The sequence below is a fragment of the Thalassophryne amazonica genome, chromosome 12, assembly GCF_902500255.1.
Source record: "Thalassophryne amazonica chromosome 12, fThaAma1.1, whole genome shotgun sequence".
Taxonomy (NCBI): Eukaryota; Metazoa; Chordata; class Actinopteri; order Batrachoidiformes; family Batrachoididae; genus Thalassophryne; species Thalassophryne amazonica.
Window position 1 is genome coordinate 72,677,255 of NC_047114.1, and position 16,413 is coordinate 72,693,667.

Consider the following 16,413-nt stretch of genomic DNA (forward strand, 5'->3'; position numbering starts at 1 on the left):
GGAAAAAAAATAATTTGGTGCATATTTGAAGTGAAGGAGTGGAGGTCCATAGCTGTGACTACTTTTCATTCTTAGTGTCTCAACCGTTGCTGTCCTGGTCAGTAGCAGGAAAGATTTGTGACTAGAGTGCGTGTGTGAAAGTAACTACTAGTAGACAGAAGCGGAATTAATAAACATCAGACACATGTTCTATTTAGACAGGTTTTCAGTTATTTGTGAGATCCAGAGTGTGCTGGATTACAAAACTGTTGAATTCATATGCAGTTGAATGCCTGTGTTGTTTTGGCTTAATCCTCTAGAAAAGTCAAGTGTGAGGGACTTTGTCCTTTGTTCTCACAGCGCTTGTTTCTTTTAACACACGGGTGACAACTCTGACCTGTCTTCCTGTTTTAGTTTATATTTCCTCTTTCACTTTTTTTCTTTGCACCATATACCCTTATGCTTTTGTATCGTCCATGGACGTTTTATGAAGTAGTCTACATCTTGGATTGAGAATGTGACAGGAGTGCTTTAATCAGAGCAAAGTGAAGGGGGTGATGGACCTTCATGTGGCTGTTTGTGAGGAAGCAATCTCAATTGAGTAAAAAGTTTCAGTATTATGGGGAAAATGACTCACATCTCAGTGGAAGAAACAGTGATGTTGCGTCAAGATTTTGCAAATGCACATTGTAAATTTACTATTACATTTAGCTTGTCCATCAGCAGTTGTCTTTCCACATAGATGCAACTCTGAACAACCAACTAGACAAATGAGTAGGAGCCGATTACATGCACTTGTTATACCAAAGAGCATCTCCATACTGATACTTTTGGAATCCATATTCTGCATTGCACTTTTATATATTTTAAGATCACAGAGGTGTGCCTACAAGTTAACTATGTTCGCCAAGGAAGTAATAAAATCATCCGCGTTTATTTGTCTGTCTGATTGTTAGCAGGATTACATCAAAGTTACTGCACGGATTTTGCCAAAATTTTCACCACAGATGCATATTAGGCCATGGAAAACTCCATTAAATTTTGGAAGTGATTCGGATCTGGATTCTGGCTCAGGATTTCACTTAATACAGGCTTTGAAGGATTACGTCAGAACTACTTCACGGATTCTCACCAAATTTGCACCACAGATAGATATTAGGGCATGGAAGACACCACTGAATTTTGGAGGTGATCCTGATTGGTGGACATCAGAAATCTCTGATTGCTCTTGTTACGTGCTATGTGTTTGAGCTGTGATGGGCTGGTTCCTTTGTATTGCCTTGGCTGTGTCAACAGCAAAATCACTCATTTATGTACACACACATCTGAGCTCAGCCTTCTGCTTCCTCTTGTAGTCAGTGCTTGTTGGTGACAGTATTGCAGAGTTCACATAATCAGGTATTTCCAACGGCAGCGGTTATCTTTCAATCGACTGTTACACAACTTTCGGCGTACTGTTGCACTCGATATGTGTTGATGATGGCTACAAACCCAGGCTGCAGCAGCAGGGACTCAGCCAGGGGAGAGCTGCTTTGCATGGTGCTACGGATAGTTTTTGCGTGTAACTGAAGGAAAAAAAAATGAGGCTGTGAAAAAGCTGAGTGATACAGCTAGGGTTTATTCTTGTAATGAGAATGCAGAGTGTGACAGAGTTGGACGTGATGTCGCTTTGGTACGGGAATGTGATGAGGGTGGAGGCAAAGGTTGCCATAGTTGCTGCTGTAAGTTTATTTTTATTTAGTAAACATTTTTGTGAAGCAAGTGCTCCCAACCAGAGATGGGCACTCAAGTTGCCAACTTAAGTAGGACTCGCATATAAATAGACGTTTGACCTGTTTCTGACCTCATTCCTAGTTGATTTGAGATTCGACCCCTGAGCATGGATAGACATTTCAGCTCTTTCACTGATTGGTCTTATGCTGAAATATTCTGCATTCTCTCTGATCCTGCAACACATCAGTGTGTCTGTGCAATGACATGCTACCACAGCATGATCTATACCTTGCATTGACCTTTGACTACAGCGATTTCAACATGCTTCACTAACCAGACAAACTGCTTCTTGTCAAGAATGGGGTGGGAGGGCGGAAAAAGCCAGCCACTCTACCACGGCTAAGATGCTCAAAAATACGCTTAAGTTGTGTTGGCCAGTAGCCCCTTTAGCCTTGAGCTGGGGTGTTGCTGAAAGCGCTGGAAAATATGTCACTGAATTGTCGACAAGCTTGTGACACTCAGCCACCTCATTGGTTTAATGAAAACTTCAAGGGGTTAATTGAAACTTCTTGTTTTTTAATCCTCGGGATTTTGATAAATATCAAAATGGTATTTCATCAGACATCCACGGACTTTTTTTTTTTTTAAAGAAGCAGAAGAGGCTATAAATTTATAGACTATATATCTACATATCTTACGGTTTCACGACTGAATAAAACCTTTTATAATACACATCACTGTATGTCAGTATAAAGACTGCTCTGCATGTGAACCAGAATTAAAATGTATGCTTTAAAGTTTCTGCTTTGACATAGAGTCCCACTTCATTGTGAATTTCTTCTCATAGAAACATGCAGGTAACGCCGCTTGGCATATATCAAAATGGTTCAGATTATAAAGATTGTTGCGTATTCCGTTCCCTTTTGGATTTTACTTACACAGAATAAATGTGTTACCTGTAAAGGGCATATCTCACTCCAGTCAATGCGATCTTTAAAAATAATTATATACCAGATTATTAATAACTAGCACGTTGCCCATGCAGATTCATGGGCTCTAGATTGGGTGTTGTTTATAAAATAAGTAGCTGACATTTTTCAAGGTTGGTAATAAATTATGCAATGTTTCTATAATGATAAATGAAGCAAGCAATAAATTAAAACACTAATATAACTTCTGCGCCATCTGTTCTCTTCTATAAGGTCCACACATTTTCTTGCTACAAAATTTCAACCTGAAAGGATTTTAGTTTTGTATGATTTGGTTAACAGAGATCCACATGACTGAGAGGCCAAATGAGTTGGTTTGTGTGCTGTGCGATAAGCTCATGCTTTCTGAGGGAGATAGGACAAGGCAAGGAAATGTCCCCTTTAACTGAAAGCTGAGTTTATGAAAAATTTATACTGAAGCTACATTTGCACCTTAGAGCTAACTGGGTATCTATGTATATCTATAGTTGCTCTGTAAAGTATATAGTTCTGTCATAAATCACAGAAACATTTGTAAAATGCAGGATGTGAGGACTTTTAACAATCTGTCTTGTCAGAAGAAAATATACATATGCTTTCATGAGATGAGAAATAATAGATGTGGCATGGTGTAGATGGCCCTTGAATGAGTAATGGGGCCGGAACCAGATGGTTTCTGTAGTTTTGGAGGTGAGGCTGTGAACAGACATTACTAATGCTGGATTGGTTCTTGGTCTAGAACTGAGGCTGAGATTGGGATTGTGGTGTTGTGTCGGTCACGGGACTCAGTCACCAGCCTGGAGGCTACTGACACAGTCATCTGGAGCAGTAAAGTGCTAAGAATGACCAGCATTGTCAGCCAGGCCTGGCCCCTGAAGAGCCTACAGAAACAGAAGCGCAACGGATCACAAACAGACTCCTGAATAAGGAGCCCCTTCTGTGCATGGAAGAGCAAGAAAGGATATTTATACACCGGTTGTGTGTCGCTAGCTTTTCTTATTAATGTCAATGTTAATTTCTTCATCTTTACCCAATTTGACTTCCATATATAAAATGCCAGTGGATGACAGTGAGGCGGTTGTGGATGTGATCTCTGAGGTGTAGAGTTGATGTTTTCTTCATCAGTGCACTAACCTGTGTGGTTTCTCTTTCAGTTCACCTGTTTGTTGTTAATAACTAGTTTGAGATTTTTCATCTTCACAAGAAGTATTTGTGTGTGTGTGTGTGTGTGTGTGTGTGTGTGTGTGTGTGTGTGTGTGTGTGTGTGTGTGTGTGTGTGTGTGTGTGTGTGTGTGTGTGTGTGTGTGTGTGTGTGTGTGTGTGTGTGTGTGTGTGTGTGTGTGTGTGTGTTGCTCCCACTCCATAAAGTAATGTGGTTTAAATTCTTACCCTTATTTAGAGTGTATTGTTAATTTTGTGCAACATGTAACAATATGAGTCTGATTATTCTCTAGCATGCAGTACAAACGTAGTGATACACTGCGCAGACACATATCATTCGCAGTGCAACCCAGTCATCAAAAAAATTCAGATTACAACACACTGGAAAGATTATAGCAGACTGCGCAAGTTTAAACCCTCTGTGCCAGTAGGAGGCACTAGTCTGTGTTCTTAATTCAGAAAGGGGAATTGTAAACTGTAGAGATCTGTATACTAAGCAGTGTTTGCTCACCATTTCTCTGAAAGATTCGCATATATCAAAATTTGAAAGTGCCGTTAGGCCTCCATAGAAACTGGCCATCTTTAAGGCATGTGCCGATTGGCAGAACTAATTTGTTCAACCACATCAAACAAAAGTGCAGAGAACTTTTAGAAGTTCATAACCTTGGCAAATAAAATGCAGAAAAGTGATTCTAAATACTTTTTAGTTGTTTTGTGTGTGTGTGTGTGTGTGTGTGTGTGTGTGTGTGTGTGTGTGTGTGTGTGTGTGTGTGTGTGTGTGTGTGTGTGTGTGTTCCACATACATATATAATTGTTACATGTCATTTGTCATATTTTGAAGGCCTCTTAACAGTTTCAGTATACACATTTTTGAAAGCAATCTAAATGGTTTTAGTTTAGTACATTAATTCCGTTCATATATTTCTGCTTTTAGTCTTGTAATAAGTGAAGTCTAACTACAATATTTATTAAACTAGCCTTTGGATGACAGTTATAACTCTGCCAGTAGCGAAATAATGCCTTGTTCCTTTAAAAAATAGTGTTTGTTAGATAAAATCACATGATATTCCACTATCAGCTGACCAAGGAGTAAGCAAAAGGAGCACTATGTAAATGTGTTTGCATGGATTTATCTATGTATGAAGATATTATGTTTCTGCATTTGCGTTTGTGTGCCTGATCTCATAGGAAAAGGAAACTGTGGTTTTGAACTGAAGTGTTGAAGCCGATGTACTCGAACCTCAGTGGGATGCTATCCACACAAACCACTGTCCTTTAGGTTGTTGGAGCCCCCTATGGGGGGACACACTCGAACAAAAGGTGACAGCAGCAAAGTTGCTGTAGAGCATATATATATATATATATATATATATATATATATATAGTAGTTGCAAGACCTAACACAATTTCACATTAAAGTAAAACTTGAACAGAAAACTTGAATGAAATCAGCCAGTCAACTGTACATCTTCACTGCTCCTATAATATTTATTCAATTTTAATTCAATTTATTTAATTTATATCGTGCCAAATCGCTACAAACGTGCCTCAAGCAACGTCTAACCTTACCAACCCCTAGAGCAAGCACACAGGTGACAATGGTAATGAAAAACTACCTCTGATGATATTGAGGAAGAAACCTCAAGCAGACCAGACTCAGAGGGGTGACCCACTGCTTAGACCATTCTAACAGTTGCGAGGTTTTTACAAAGGTGAAAAAGAAAACAAGAATTTAAAACATGACACAATAACAAAAGAATATGTATTTGATGAGAAGTCCATGCAGGCAGTTATGCCACAGCCAGGGGTCATCCAGCAGTCCTCATGCCGTCAGTGGGCCTGTTCCCCAGCAACATCCATTTCAGTCTGTCAGTCCGACATCCTGTGTTCAGTAGCCATCCCGCTATATGTACCTCGGACTGAGAGAAAAAGAGCAGAATCAATCCCCCGGAAAAAAACTACACCTAAAGTATAATACGTCAACAGGAAAGCAGAGAAAATACTAAGGTGATCATCGGCTGCTAGCCCTAAACTTCACTAACAGACCCAAAATTTAGATAGTTGAGGCTGAGACCTGTTCTGTTACTAATAAAATGAATTTTAAAGGATGGAAAGCATAATGCCATACTATGTCAGTATGCTAGCCATATGAGAGGGAAAACAAATACGACTTAAGAATCAGACTGTTTTATCTCCACAGGGAGATCATTCAACAAAACAGGTGCACAATAAGAGGAGGCTTTGTGGCCAGCAGACTTATTATTCACCCTAGGGACACAAAGTAGTCCTGCACCCTGAGAAAGCAGAGCCCGGGCCGGTACGTAGGGTTTAAGTAAGTCAGCTAAGTAGGGAGGTGCTAGTCTGTAAATAACTTTATAAGTTAAAAGCAGAACCTTAAAATCTGATCTCACGGGGACAGGAAGCCAGTAAAGAGAGTCCAAAATGAGTGTAATGTGGTCAAATGTTCTGCTTACTGAAAAGAGTCTGGCAGCAGCATATTGATTTACATTTTGGTAAGCATTGAAAACCCATTTAGCAGCAGCTCTTTTTTCTTTTCTTTTTTTAGATACACATTTTTAAAGATGTGTTACAAATTGGTTTGGACTTTGTGGATGTCACAGATGCCATTCCACACAATGATCTCACAGTACTGACAGGTGAATGTGCTATACTGTCCCATTAGGTTGGCTAAACTGAGCAGTTGTATGAGGCTGATCCGTCTGCCAAGATGTTGATCTTGAGAAGTTCATAGACGTTGTCTTGTTGCGGAGTTATCCTAGATCATGACTAAGATCCGGGCTGATTTCTGGAGTCAGCCATGAGAGGGTTATCTGTATGTGGTGAAAGCATCGCACTTTATGAGAAATTCACTTATCTCAGCAGTGACATTCACCTCTCTGGCAACTGCGCCTATGACGTTGAGAGGTGCCTTGGAAAAGCTTATGGAGTTGTGATGTTGCTGGACAGAAGTGTTTGCTGATGCCTATATCTTTGCAGGAGAATGAAGGGCCAAGTGCTCAGAGTCCCGGTGCTGCCAGTTTTACTGTATGGTTGTGAGATTTAGCTGTTTTCTCATATGAATGCTGAGCAATGTCTGGAGAGTCAGGTGCGAACATTGTCTGCGGTTGCCCTTTCACATATCTAGCACACAAAAGGAGATTGTTTTTGTTAGATGCATCCTCAACACCTGGAAATAGTCTGTGTGGCTTAGGTAATAAGGGCTAACTGGGTTTGGAGGGCAGGACATGATGCAGCAGAAGTGATCTTTGACGCTCCCTGAATTTGTCTCATGGTGGTTTTAGTGTTGGCACTTGTTGCCAAACTTTTCCAAATCATGTTTCCGGTTAGATATTTTTTATTTATGTCTAAGTGTAACTGGCACTTGCTGTTAACCCTAAAATGGCTGTATTCTGTTTCGTGGCATCCATGTGATCTAAATCTCAACAACACTCCCCCGTTGATGTGAATGCGCTATTTCAGATGGATATTGCACAGACAATTGACTGTGCCATGTCCATGCGGTGGAGCTGTCAGGGTAAAGTCTGTTTAATGTGCAGTCCAGGCCATTCAGAGGTTTGCATTCTAATATACATCTTTTCTAAGTGATGTTGAGACAAGTTCAGGGTTGGAGTGCATGTCTGAAAGAGGCTGTGTACTCTATCCAGTGACCTAATGCAATGCTTGGATGGTGCTGGTGGTGATAATAATTCATGAATTTATTTAAATGAATTTATTCCCTTAAAGAAATTATTTTGTCTGCCTTAAGCCCATCCTTGCCGGAGACAATTGGACACCATCATTAAGGACTAGGGGGCAGCGACAGTGTGGCACCCAGGGAACAACTCCAGGCCCTCAAAGCACTGGCTTTAGCATAGGCTGCAGAAGGAGCATAACTTAATATGCATGTTTTGACAGTGAGTGGAAGCTTGAGTACCTAGAGGAAACCCGTGCAGACATGGGGAGCACGTGAACGCCACACACAGATGAGTCTTTGGTCTGAAGTCTCTTCGGCGTATCCTTTGGTATGACTGGAATTACTTTGTCAAATGACTAGTTACTGAGGTGTACTATGTACATTGTGTGTAAACATCAGCTACATTTCCCAGGCATGATCCAGCATTCTGGTACCTCTGTGCTGAGGAGCCCAGCAAGTAGTAAAGTGCAAAACAATGCTCATAGATCACCTGGCGGCAGCAGGTAGATGACTACTTTCAGGAGGTGGGGTTTGTCCAGTGGTCTGCCTGAGTGGTTGTTAATAAAGACTGGGGGAAGTACTTTGGTGCGACGTTTGACACCTGTAGATGCTCCCAGACCTGACCTATGACTCCAGATAAATTGTTTTGTGTGACGATTTTTCATGTATATTCATTCAGTGATGGCATAATTTGTGTAAAGTGAAATGTGGAGTCTAACTTATTGGAAAATTGCTGTAGCTCTGTCAGAAATAATCATATTAAAAATAAATAAAATCTAACGTACAGATCTGTGTCCTTGCAGAAGAATCCACTTTGATACTGTACCTTTAGTAAAAGCTTTAGATGTGGTGCAGTGTAGTAGTTTATATCTAATCGTCTAATATCATTACTCTGTTCCCACCTTCAAACATAGTAATCTTTATCGTAGGTACACTTCAACTGTGAGAGACAGAATAAAACATAAATTCCAGAAAATCACATTGTATGATTATTTTTTATTTATTTATTTATTTTTTTATAATTGCATTGTATTGCATGAAATAAGTATTTGATACAAAAGAAAAAAACAGAAGTTACTATTTGGAACAGACACCTTGGCTTGCAGTTACAGAGGTCAGATGTGTCCTGTAGTTCTTGACCAAGTTTGCACACTGCAGCAGGGATTTTGGTCCATTCCTCCATACAGATCTTCTCCAGAACTTTCAGGTTTCAGCGCTGTTGCTGGGCAACACAGAGTTTCAGGTCCATCCAACGGTTTTCTGTTGGGTTCAGGTCTGGAGACTGGCTAGGCCACTCAGGACCTTGAAATGCTTCTTAAGGAGCCATTCCCAACTTGCCCTGGCTGTGTGTTTTGGGTCATTTGCATGCTGCATGACCCAGCCACAACGCATTTTCAATGGTTTTACTGAGGGAAGGAGGTTGTTTGCCAAAATCTTGTGATACATGACCCCATCCATCCTCTCCTCAATACAGTACAGTCGTACGATCCCCTTTGCAGAAAAGCACCCCAAAGTATGATGTTTCCACCCCCATGCTTCATGGTTGGGATGGTTTTCTTGGGATTGGGCTCATCCTTCTTCCTCCAAACACGGCAAATGGAGTTGATACCATAAAGCTCTATTTTGATCCTGTCTGACCACATGACCTTTTCCCATGTCTCCTCTGGATCATCTAGATGGTCACTGGTGAACTTCAAACAGGCCTGGACATGTGCTGGCATGAGCTGGGGGACCTTGCGTTCCTTGCAGTATTTTAAACCATGACAGCGTAGTTACTAATGTAATCTTTGTGACTGTGGTCCCAGCTCTCTTCACCTCATTGACCAGGTCCTCCCGTGTCATTCTGGGCCGATTCCTGACTCTTCTCAGAATCATCGTAACCCCACGAGGCGAGATCTTGCATGGAACCCCAGACTGAGGGAGATTAACAGTCATCTTATGTTTCTTCCATTTTCTAATAATTGGGCCAACAGTTGTTGCATTCTCACCAAGCTGCTTGCCTGTTGTCCTGTAGGCCATCCCAGCCTTGTGCAGGTCTACAATTTTGGCGTTGGTGTCGTAGACAGCTTCTTGGTCTTGGCCATTGTGGATAGGTTGGATTGTGATTGATTGTGTAGACAGGTGTCTTTTAATACAGGTAATGAGTGCAGAATAGGGGGGCTTTTAAAGGCAGACTAACTGGTTTGTGAGAGTCAGAATTTTTGCTGGTTGGTAGGTGATCAAATACTTATTTCATGCAATAAAATGCAAATTAATTATTTAAAAATCATTCAATGTGATTTTCTGGATTTTTCTTTTAGATTCTGTCTCACAGTTGAAGTGTACCTACGATAAAAATTAGACCTCTCCATTCTTTGTAGGTGGGGAAAACTTGCAAAATCAGCAGTGTATCAAACACTTATCCCCCCCCCCCACACACACACAGTTCCATTATTTGTACAGTAATCCAGTTTACAGACAAAAAAAAAAAAAAAAAAGAAAAAAAAAGCAGTCATGGCTGGATGTTGGTTCATGGTCATTGTAACCACTTTGTAGCTTATTTTAACATGAATGAAAATGCAGAGGAAATTGGAATTTGCTTCACATAAAGATGAGGAATTGTGGCTATAAATAGATATTTATTTTGGGGTTAAAATGTGCTTCCATTTTAAAGGACAGGCAGACGCAGAGCAGGGAGAGGCGGCTGAATGGCGGATATCTGTGAGGCTGTTGGTGGGTGTGTGTGTCTGTGTGGGTGTGTGTGTGTGTGGACTACGGACGCACACACAGCTGTTGACCAGGAGTGTAAAGCCACAGACTGCTGGAGGAGAGCAGCGGCGTTGCAGGTTCTCTGCTCAGCGATTGTGGAATGGTTGTCCACAGACGCAGCTCCCCCTCCCTCCAGCTGCCTCTCTCTGAGGCTCCCCCTCCCCTCTCTCCCTCTATCGCTCCCTTTTCTCCCCCTTCCCTTCCATCCCTCACCTCCCCTTAGAGCTTATGTAAACTAGCTGTGGAGCCAGGGCAAGCTGAGGCTATTTTTAGCAGCAGCACTGCAGAGCAGAAACTGGCGGAGGGTCACGTGTGCGCAGCCGAATCAAAGGGAGTATCTCGGCAATGCGCTGTAAACAAAGGGAAGGTCAGTAGCAGAAGGTGAGACACACAACGCCTCTGTGCTGATTTTGTGTGTATAAGGGGGTGCATCACCGTGCAGCTGTACCCCCTCGTCTCCTTATGATCTGACATAAAATGCATCATCAGACCGACCACATGCTCGAGTCTGTGAATTCTCCCACAGCTCTTCTGCCCCTCTGTCTCCCTCTATACTCTCCCTCTGTCACACAGTGCAACTGTTTCTTCCTCCAGAACTGACACTGCTACAGAGACGGGGCAAGCTGAATTGTTCAGAGAGGGGTTTGACATGCGAGGAGCCATTTTGCTGTCTAATCATGACAGGGGCTCCCAGCTCCACACTTTGGTCCCTATTGCTTCCAAACTGGCCTAACAGAAATCACCAGGCTCGCAGGCATGCAAAATCCAATCAAAAGCACATGACCGTGTGCATTAACTTTGTTGTTAGTGTGTAATTTTGTATCGCCATGGGCAATTCAAACCCTTGACTTCATTCAGAGGATTTGGCTGGCTACCTCAGGTTGGCTACCAGTTAGCAGAGCCAGCCACACCCAGACAGAAGACTCACGCCACCTTGGCCACTAATCAGACAAGCCTCAACTTTTACCTTCTGTGGAATGTGGTCAGAGGGGAGCACAAAGCTATTTATAGAACCCCTTTATAGTTTTCTGTCACAGCATTTTCTTTGCCGAGACAGCTGAGCTATTGGGTGTTTATCAGGTCAGGCTGAAGGCCGTAGCATGGCCAACTTAAGTAAACATTTAGCTAACCATTGTCTGGTGGTTTGACAGAGATCCTGAATATGGTTTTCCTGAGCTTTACCTGCGAAGGGCTACCAAATGAATATAGACCCATCTCAACAAAATAATATGCACAGTCAGGGAAATGTCAAATTCCACATTGCAGTTGTGGGTCTTACAACCAACAGTATCCGTTAAAGCAACATTTTCCTGTAAATTTTGCTCTACCCAATGTTTAATATGCTTTCACAGCTGCTGACAAGTTAATAAAAACTTTAAAGTACTTGCATTTATATCAGCTATATTAATGGTTACCTTGGCATGGAACATGGTCACATAGGTCAGCTGTTTCTTACAAACAATATAATTTTGGTAATTACGGTCTGTAGATCAACTTTTTCCATTTAAAGTGAATTTGTTTGTTCTTTTAGGGCTTTACATGTGTATTGTTATAATTTGTCCTTATTTAAATATAGCACACAACAGTTTTACTAATGACAGTAATTTCATGTACACCATATAGCACAAATAAGTTAATTAGAAGGTTACATGGGTTCTCGAAAATGTGAACGAAATTTCAGTTTTAGTCTACTAAAGTGGATTCACAGGGTGGACCTACTTCAGGGCTTGTTCGCCAGTCCTCGTCATTGTCTTCTTATAACGACTTTAATATCCAGGCCCATTAAGGTAGAAATATACTTGCTTTTCTCAGCCACGTGTTCACAACTCCAACCGGTTGCATGTATGTAATTGTACACAGACTTGCCTATTGTCTACATGTTATTGGAGGATTCCACCAAAGGGCACACCAGCGAGCACATCAAGCAGTAAACAATAACCTTAAAATTTGATCACTTGCCAGCTGTTCTGACAAATGTATTTGTCACTGTGGAATGGCAGTGACGCATCATAATGTGGAAAATTATGGAGTCGGTCACCCAACGTGTTTTAAAATTTTCTGCCATTGTTTGTTGCTACTGATTGTCTTGATACTGTCCCTACCTTATAACAATTTATTTACATTTATATAGCGCCAAATCACAACAAGGCTGCCTCAAGGTGGTTCACACAAGTAAGGTCTAATCTTACCAATCTCATTAACATAAAGATTACTTTTAAAATTTTATCTCATCTAAATGTGTCTATCAGTTGCAAAAAGTCCTGGGTCCTCTGCACTTGTGATTGAGAAACTTCTTGGAAGAGCTTATGGAGTTATGAAATCAGTAGCCGGAGATGCCAATAACTTTACTGGAGAATGAATGTCCTATTATTTGAGTTAACTCATCCTTCCTGTTGTCCTGTATGGTTGGAAGCTAGCCAGTGACTAAAGGTGATGATTAGATCCATTTGTTACAAGGGCTCTTTGAAGAATCCTTGGTCCTGCTGGAATGGTTTTGTGTCAAATGAAAGGTTACTTCGGGAGACTGAGATGAGTTGAGATGAGATCAGTTATGCCATGTAGTGGTTTTTTTCTAGGTATAATTGAGCATGCAGGTGTCAGTGTTGAGGACTCCAGTGGCTGAAGAAGACCATGGGGATGCCCACATTTCATGACTGTGACATGACTTTTGAGGTGGGGATGGACTGTAAGGGCGAATGATTTTATACAGAAATTGGGTGATGACGTAATCAAAATGTACCATAGTGTACAGCATGGAAGTAGCCGCCGAGTTGAGATAATATGCTTCATACGTTTAATCCAGTGATTCATAACACATCAAAAAACTCCCAAATGCGTCAGACTTCATTACCACCAGCACCACAACAGTATGCCAAAGTACAAATACAAAAGTACAAATTTTATACGAATTTGTAGGACTTAACAAGGACAGAATGTTTGCAGAATAGGGACACTGCCTATGATGATTTTGTCTTTTTTACAGCGTGATATTTTATGAGATGCCTTCATTTGTGCAAAATCATACTTAAAATTGACAAAATATTGTAATATTGCAGTTTGGTATAACGCTCAAAGTGTGTTCAAAGAATGTCAAATAAAAAAAAACACGTATCTAGCTGTACCTTCATGCAATGACAAATGATAATCAAATTAAAAAACAATTAATGAAAAAATAAAGTTTACCTTAAAGAGAAACTATAACTGGCGAGTTTTTGCTTTCTTGTTTTTTTTTTTTGTATTCACTCAATCAACATTTATTTATATAGCCCTTTACAGCTGCCAGACGGTGCCAAAGTGGTGTGAAACACTTTGGGCACAGTCTTCAAAAACATACACTGGTATTAAAGATGCACATAAAAACAAAACGTCACAGCACCAGTAGGTATTAAAAGCCAGTTTAAAGTGGATATGACACCTAAAAAATTAGGTAAAACTGATATAAATATCAAAATATACATACAGTATAGTAAGTTGAAAGTGGTCTTAATTATTATCACTGAGAAATAAAGTTTGTACAGTTTCTCAAAAGTGTGTTTCTTGGAAAGCGCGCTGGTAGTGTTCCATCAGCGGTCACGTGATGCCGTGACGTCACAGAATGTAGAGTCCCGCCTTTGTCTGTTAGATTAACAACAGGAACAAATGGACCTCAGCATGGACAGTGACGAGATGAAGAACTTTTCTGACTCCTCTTCAAGTGTGGATTATTTCTGACTCGGATCCTGAGGATGGCGCAGCAGTGATTAGACCCTACAGATTGGAGCCGTATCTTTCGGACGAACATTCAAACAGGAGCACTCTGGCAGCAAAAATAATGCCGACGGTGTTTATGGTGGAGCCAAAGCAGAGGCAAGAGACGTGCCAATTCCGATGGATTTTGAAAGGCTGCAGAATATGGAATGGTAAGATAGGCTTTGATTTTTGTTGCTGCTGTTTATAACACTCTAATTACTGTATAGCATTTTCGATTCGAGCGTCTGTTTACTGCCTTTGTTATTGTTCCGGAGCCGTGACAGTATAGCTATTACTTGTGGACCACCGTCATTACCTTCGGGTTTTTGCCGTTTTCGAGTGCCTGGCATTGCATTCATCCGTGTTTAGTTACGTTATTTTCACAAAAGAATAGGAAATAAACGGCGAAGGTTTCGAAAAAGATCGCCGAAAACAACACTGAACATGCCGCCGCCATGTTTACATGCCGCCGCCGTGTTTACTACGTAAGTTCCTTGACCATTTCAAGATTATTGTGAACATATTATTTGGGGTTAACATTTTAGGTGTTCCTGTGAGCGGTGCGAGAACATGGAGACGGTAGACGAAAGTGTCTGCTGTCGGGAGCAAATGTGGGTGTGCGAGCGGCAGCCGGACATTTCGTGCATCACACAACACCGCGGCTTTTGATTAATCTGCCTGGACTTGAAAAGGCTAAAACCTTTCGCCCTTGTGTTTGTGCAATATGCTGCGACACACTGGTCAGACCTATCGACAAACAAGTACCTGAGAGCTGTGTTTAATCAAAGTTTCTGCCGCTAAAAAAACAGTGTAAACAACGGCCGCCAGGCACGCGAGCCGATATGGTCTACATGTAGTGACGTATTTCAGGCTTGGTGCTCAGCGGGAAGCTGGTCACGGGGCGTGCACATTTTTCAGTGGCAGGACGTTCAAATGTTATATATAATGGGAAAACTGCGTCCATTTTCCCAAAATGCTTAGGTTGACCGAATTATATAACCTTTGTTACATGTAATAAGACTATGTTGTCTTTAAGTGTCATATCCACTTTAAATAAGTAAGTCTTGAGCTTTGATTTAAAAACTGCTAGATCAGAAATGGTGTGTAAATCAGAAGGTGACTTGTTCCAGAATCTGGGGCCAGCTACCGCAAAAGCACAATCACACCTCAGTTTATAGTTTGACCTGAGAACATCTAAGTAAAGTTGACCAGATGTCCGTAATGTCCTATTGTAAGTAGGATGGTTTTAGGCCACTGATAGCTTTAAAAACAAATCTTAAAATCAATTCTAAAACAAACTGAAAGACAGTGGAGTGAACAAAGTACAGGCATAAACTTGTGAGCATAAAAGTGTTCGTTAAAAGGTGAGCATCAGCATTTTGCACAAGTTAGATCCATGAAAGAGAAGACAGGTTAACACCAGCATAAAGTGCATTACAGTAATCAAGTCTGGAGCTGATGAAAGCATGAATGGCCGTCTGAAGATCACGTCTACTGAGGAAGGACTTTATTTGAGCCGGAACACGTAGCTGGAAAAAACTTGCTTTGACAACAGAGTTTATGTGTTGATCAAACCACAAATAGCTCTCAGATATCACTCCCTAATTCTTGACAGATTGTTTTAAATAGTTAGCCAGAACACCAAAGTTTCAGGGTACAACATTCAGCATGTCAGAAAGTCCAAACACAGTGGTCTCTGTTTTACCATCATTCAGGTAAAGCCACTGCTTTACATCATGAATACGATTAAATAATGATATAAAGCCACTGCTTTACATCATGAATACAGTTAAATAATGATGCCGATACATTGCTTCCGTTAGTCCTCATAGGCAGCTACATTTCTCCCCCTACAGCTCAGGAGTACATATCTCACAAAACTGTAGTAAAAACCTTGCTGCATTTCTTTTCAGTGGAATGCAGTCAGCGGCAATACAGAGAGAACAGAGAGTTTATCTCATTAACGAACATCAGGTCTGCATCAGTTGTGCATGCTTCTTTATCTTTCAGCTCTCACTAGTCCAAGAAAGCCCGACTGAGGTTGACTGGTATTTGACCCCTTGCTCGGTCACATGCTCACTTCCTCCGACAGCATTTTACCAAGATGATAAACATAAGAAATAATGCCTACGTTGGCTTGTTATTAAAGCTCTTGCTTGCCGGTGCCTCTATAGGGGGCATGTATGTATTGTTGTAGTGCCGTAAAGCAGTTTGTGTTTCTTGCAAGACCCGAGACTCTCGTTCAAAGGACACTGGGTCAGTGTTCCTAAAGTTGCAAAGCTAGTGTTCCACTACGAGACGCTTGGTGGGGGGAGAGCCTCCATTCTCCCCAAAATAAGTCATTTAGCGATTATGATTACTCCCAAATTGTACGGTCAAGGTAAAAATGTTGCATAGTTCCTCTTTAACACTCAGATGTCT

At 41.1% G+C, this 16,413-nt stretch overlaps 1 protein-coding gene across 2 annotated transcripts in view; it reads left to right on the forward strand.

Moving 5' to 3' along the window:
• The window catches only part of gnal2 (guanine nucleotide binding protein (G protein), alpha activating activity polypeptide, olfactory type 2), a 146,387-nt gene that overhangs the window by 88,906 nt on the left and 41,068 nt on the right, over positions 1 to 16,413 (forward strand). The window lies entirely within an intron of this gene.